Source organism: Pyxicephalus adspersus, chromosome 2, assembly GCF_032062135.1.
Source record: "Pyxicephalus adspersus chromosome 2, UCB_Pads_2.0, whole genome shotgun sequence".
Classification (NCBI taxonomy): Eukaryota; Metazoa; Chordata; class Amphibia; order Anura; family Pyxicephalidae; genus Pyxicephalus; species Pyxicephalus adspersus.
Window position 1 is genome coordinate 101,219,951 of NC_092859.1, and position 6,494 is coordinate 101,226,444.

Genomic DNA, 6,494 nt, shown 5'->3' on the forward strand with positions numbered 1-6,494 from the left:
AACACACATACTTTAAAAAGGTATGTACAGCACCAATCGCTTTCCTAGGAATTAAATACTTTTAGTAGTTATGTGGTCTGCGTCATTAACAAATACTGATTCCCCATCACTGACCCCTACATCAATGTCCTGTGAACACATAGGGGTCAGAGTAAGATACAAGCACACTCTAGGATGCCGAAAGAGTTATCTACCCAAAGTATCCACAGAACATGGAGATGGCATTCCAACCCTTAATGCAAATAAAATCCTAATGCATCAACAAACTGAAATCCATGGCTTCCAATAGCATTAGTTCACACCAACGCACTTCCTGAATATTTTACGCAGCACAACATGCTACAACACGATGCTGTAACTACGTATGTGATTCTTCTTAGATATTCATTTCAGACAGTCCCTTTATTATATTCTGGAAATTATCACATCCACAACCATCTCTCAAAAGAGAAAATGCCAATGCTTTGTCAAGGAAAATGTGATGGAGGCATTGTTGTGAGGAATAATTCTTTTGTTTCCAGTAGCAGCAAAAATAACCGTGATATACTGACTATTGAGATTTTAGGTTGAGATTTACACTTCAATAATTGCTGGAACAGCACAAAGGAAATTGCAATGTTCTTACTTTACACATATTTACTACAGGAACCACATTATCTGTCTGCCAGAATAGAATACAAAGACAACACAACCCAGACCTTTTATTATTCCAACACACCACACTTATTACAGAACAGCAAGCGCAGCATTTCATGTTGTGGCACACCTGACACTCGGCTTATTTTTAGTGCTGTAATAATGTCCATGTCATCTGTCTACAGAGATAAAGCCAGCAGTGAATTGTAGCATTATTTACAGACAAAAGAAGACCTATGCCATTTCATAAAATATGTAAATACATTCAAATGATCAAACCAATAATATTGTGCTATTTATCAATCATTCTTGATTGTTTTCTGTTTAGGTTAGCAAAATCATTTGGTGTGCTGGCTTAATGACGAACAAATATATGTGTGTATTTATTGGGCCTAATAATTTTGTTCTTTAGATAACAAAACACTTTCTTGTACAAGTAGTCCCCGGGTTACATACGAGATAGGGACTGTAGGTTCTTAAGCTGAATTTGTATGTAAGTCGGAACAGGTACATTATTTTAATAAATGCAATTAGGACAGATGTTTGTCTCAACATATTATTAGGCAGCATGGTGTCAGTTAATAAAATCCTCACTGTGAGGTAATCTTTATGGAGCCTAGACATTTAATAACTTCTGGAGCAAGCTGTGCTTTGATATGCAAAAAGAAACAACTGCAGAGTTTGTCTTGGTCATTAAAGAGTTACAAGAGGCTGCAGAATGAGCTCACCACCCTAAGATGACCCACAACCTCAGCTGTGTTTAGCAGAAGATTTCTCCTGCAAGTCATGAAAACCACCTACCTTCCACCCTCCATCCTGCACACAGTGAGCAGGCCCTGTTCCTATCTAGGAGGCGTCCCATATGTCAGATGTCCTTAACCCGGGGACTACCTATATCTATGGGCTATTTACTTCTATTTTAAATTGGGTTACTATCACTCTTAAAGGAAGAGAACAAAGTCAGTACCTACAACTCAACCAGACATCCATCCCCTTTTCAGGTGTTTGGCCTGAGCCTGTGCAGTTTGCCAAGCACATAGCAAACTCCTGCTAGGCACCCAAGATCAGACAACTGGAACCACAGGTCAATACATTTGTGGTGCAGTCCAAAGGAAGAAAAGCAGCCACATGGGCAAAAGCAACTTCACATCACATCCAGGAACAACGCTGCAGTGCAAACACATACACAATATGGTTCCCGATTGCTCCGGTTTACTTTCTTGGGAGGGCAACTGGGTGCAGTGGCGGAACAGCTGAAATTAGCCTTATGCATACTTTGGTACAGCACCGATGCCATTACTGAACTTCCCAGAACTCTGGCCTTGTATCAGCCTCTCCATTCAGGTTATCTGCACACTGCTACATGTGATAAAAGGTTATTTTTGCAAAGTATACTTATTCCTTGTTTGTTCTGAAACCATTTCACTATTTCAGAAAGCTTCTGTGCACTAGGTCTTCTCCAGTGTTGAGTATCAGAAAAAAAAAAAAAAAAGCGTTTTCAAATGCAAGGTTTTAAAAATGCTCTTAAAAAGCATAAAACAACTTTGAAATGCAGAAGTGGAAGTGGGGGCAACCGAGGAGACAAGTAAACAGGAAAAAACAGTAGCACCGCTGCATAATCTTTAAATACAGTCGAAGATTATCCTGTGGTGCCTTTTTTTCTTTTCTAAACAACATAGCAGGTAATGTAGATAAATCATAATATTTGTTTATGCTTTTTCAAAAATACCTCCTGCTCTGCCTAAATCGCGCACATTGCAGGCATCTACTATTTTAATGGCTGTTTAATTTTCAGCTGGAACAAAATGAAATCAGGAATCCAAAAAAATGAAATATAGAAAAAGTAAAACAAATCAATCTTGAGTCTCATCTGTTTTAGAACAGTTTATAAATGTCAAACTGAAAATTCATGCAGCAACAAACCACCCCCTAAACTAAACCTGTACTTTTACTATAGGCATCTTGATCTATATATTCACTGCAGATGAAATCTGGATGTCCAGTAAACTACTTCCTTCCTATAAATGATAGGCTCACATCTGCCCTTCTTAATCCAAGAAGTAAAAGCACTCTGAATCCTGGTCACGGTGGTCCAAAGCATTGTAGGGTATAGGGAGAGAGCGTGCATAGGTCATTGCTATAAGGAGACGAGGGGCCTACCCAGTTATACTGAACCAGCAATACCTCCTGCATCTGACTGCCTAAGTTAACTAAGTTTGTGACAGTTTTGCTTTGTCATGGAGATTCCATTGCTTGCTACAGGAATGCAATGGGGGAGGGATTTCATTTATTAAAGAGATGTCAAGGGACAACATAACAGTTTTGCATCAAACAACAAAATTTTTATTCATGCAAAACAATAGAACTTCAAACAGCCTAACATCAGAATGTCATCATTACGTAAAAGGGTTTCTATTACATATATCAAAAAAAACTTTTAATATTTTTATTTTGCCGTTTTTTTTTTTTTTTTAAGGGCAGCGGAAAAAGTATATAAAAAGACAGGTGCAGAGAAAATTCGGCGAGAGACGACAAATGATATGAGAGACTAATATGCGTATTTAGTACAATAGACTAGTCAATTTTTTTTTCTTTAATGCAAGTTTGAATTTAAGCATTACAAGATCAGGCAGACAAGTTATTACTGCAGAAAAGGATAGGTGATGTCCCTTCTACAATAATCACTCCTACCTGCCCGATCACTCTGGGTTTCTGGCATCCCGGGCTTCCTCTATGCATGCCGGGAATGAATGAATCAGATATGTCATTCCAGTCTGGCCGATGGCCGAAGATCGCAAGAAGGATGCAGAAAAAAAATGGCAGGGCCCGGCGAGGGAACGGGGCAGGTGAATAATACAGGGTTTAGCACCGCTTTAATTCAAAATACATTATTATAGTTTTAAAATAGGAGTATTAAGAAGAAGAATGAAATTCCTAATATTTCTTCAATCAGAAACAGAATTACAACACCAATAGCAATCTGGCTCCCTTTGATTTTCAAATGTGCACAAGTAAAAAGTCAACTAAGAGCTAGCATTAGATGTTGGGTCAGACATTGGACATGAAGTGTGTGGGGTGGTCAGTGTTACGTATAGCAATATACATCACATTTCTGCCTTTCAGCAGCAAGAAATGTATGGAATCTGCTATTACTGGACCAGGAACCCTGCAGAGCCTTATCACATAGGCCAAGCAGTTACATGCCTGCAGCTGTAAAATTTGGGAGGGGTAATAATGACCAACAACTAATTCAAACAAACATGTTGTAGCGATAAACCTGCAAAACTGGTGCCAGTGCTAATTAGCATACCTGACACTGTGCATACCTCTACAAAACAGAGATGCCAATACAGGGAAAAAGTTACTTGCTTTAAGGCAGAACTCAGTTATAACACGTATGTGATCACTTCACTATCAAATGTGCCCAGGAAAAACTTGGTTACACTTGCCAGCTTTAGAAGTGACAAGCACAAGATATCAGTTTAGAATACTTCAGCCATATATAATTTACTATCTACACACATTTCCTACAGGTTGTGAAACCTATGAGTCACAATCATTTCTCCAACAACTTGCAAAAGCTAAACCCTGCAATGAAGATCATTGTCACTACCGGAACAGAACTTGCCATTCATGTAGGTCAATGGAATTATAGTAACCCATGATCTGCTACAATCGTCTTACAGCATCAAGAAGAACAAACACAGCACATCTAGAAGTTATCAAACTCTTACTAAACTGTAGGATTTGTTTTACTAGATGTCCTCACCGCAGGTGGTGCACAGTGGAGGATCTAGGATGGTGATTCATCGTACCTGGCATCTTGTAAGGGAACAGTGCGTGGCGACAGCGGAGTCAGCTATGGACTTTACTGCCCACCCACATGGCATACACAACCTGCAGAGACATCCGTGACAACCAAAAAACATTTATTGGTACAGATACTGCTAAAGGTGTACTACAATAGGTGGCACATATTAAAGCATGGGAAATACTGACACCTCCACATACATGCAAGATGAATGGAAAACAAAGGCAGTAAATACAGGACTTCTGCCCAATATATCGATGTGACATTTGCGTCTCTAAGCTTTGGTCACTTTGCTGTTGGGTGCTCAGACTGGCAGAGCCAACCTTTGGGTAATCTTTGCTTGAGGCAAACCGTGTGTCATTAAATATGTTTCTTATGATTAATAATTGCACACTTGTTTCCAGCATGGTTGTCCTACTTTTATTAAAGCTGAACTCCAGCCCTACACACTCATGGAGCCTCATATCCTGTGCAGGATGTCTAGAATTATCCTGTCCTTCCTACCCCTGCCTGACCTGATTCATAGGACTTTTGCCCCCCACACTCTTCTCCATAGGACTGCAAAGTGGTTGTTCATCAATCTGCCAGCATGACGGGACCCTGGGCAACAATCAACAAAGCCTAAAGCTGCGTACACACTTGCAATTTTTGTCGTTGGAAAGGATCTTTCATGATCCTGTACACACGGCAGATTTTCAACCGATATTTGGCCGATGCCGATTATCGGGCGATAAAAATCTGCCGTGTGTACGTAGCTTAAGCCTGTTGCTTGCATCAGTGCTGCGGGATCCTGAGAAGCGTACTGAGGGAGCTATGTACAGCACCCTGATGGACACTTCAACCACCAGACTCCAACCATCTGCACTGAGAAGAACGGACACTCTGTGATGACATCTCCAGGTCTAAAATAAAATCTAATAAAAATGTCTTTGTGGAATCAGAGAAGGTACAAATAAGCAGAATAAACTTCAAATATTTCTTACAGGACTGGGCAGCTAATGAGGAAAAAAGGTTATTAGTAGGCTTTAGAGGGGAACACTGGGGAAGCGCATTCATATACAAGCAGCCTCACTCCAACACACCAAGAGGATAGGGGGGAGCACACAACTAAAGGCAGAGTCAGGAAGCACAGCTCAAACCAAGGCTGGTGTAGCCCTATACTAGGACCAATGTGATGGAAAGCAGCACACACTTATTAATAACAATGTTGGGTCAGGGAGCACAGCTCATATGGAGTAGTCATACTAGTAGGGCAGAGGTAATGGGAAACAGCACAAACAATACAATGCTAGATCAGGGAAAGCAGCTCATACTGGGGATGGAGATGTCACATATATAATAATGCTGGATCTGGGGGCACAGCTCACACTGAGGATGGGGATGGCACACATATAATACCAATGCTGGATCTGGGGGCACAACTCACACTGAGGATGGAGATGGCACACATATAATGCCAATGCTGGATCTGGTAGCACAGCTCACACTGAGGATGGGGATGGCACACATATAATACCAATGCTGGATCTGGGGGCACAACTCACACCGAGGATGGAGATGGAACACATATAATGCCAATGCTGGATCTGGTAGCACAGCTCACACTGAGGATGGAGATGGCACACATATAATGCCAATGCTGGATCTGGTAGCACAGCTCACACTGAGGATGGGGATGACACACATATAATGCCAATGCTGCATCTGGGGGCACAGCTCACACTATGGATGGAGATGGCACACATATAATAACAATGCTGGATCCAGGAGGCAGAGGTCACACTGGGGATGGAGATGACACACATATAATGCCAATGCTGGATCTGGGGGCACAGCTCAGACTGAGGATGGATATGGCACACATATAATGCCAATGCTGGATCCGGGGGCACAGCTCACACTGAGGATGGGGATGACACACATATAATGCCAATGCTGGATTTGGGGGGCACAGCTCACACTGAGGATGGAGATGACACACATATAAAAACAATGGTGGATCGGGGGGCACAGCTCACACTGAGGATGGAGATGGCACACATATAAT

General features: G+C 41.3%; 1 protein-coding gene across 1 annotated transcript in view; it reads right to left on the reverse strand.

Moving 5' to 3' along the window:
• Positions 1 to 6,494, reverse strand: part of GRAMD4 (GRAM domain containing 4) — a 65,785-nt gene that overhangs the window by 58,219 nt on the left and 1,072 nt on the right. The gene's annotated exons all lie outside the window — the stretch shown is intronic.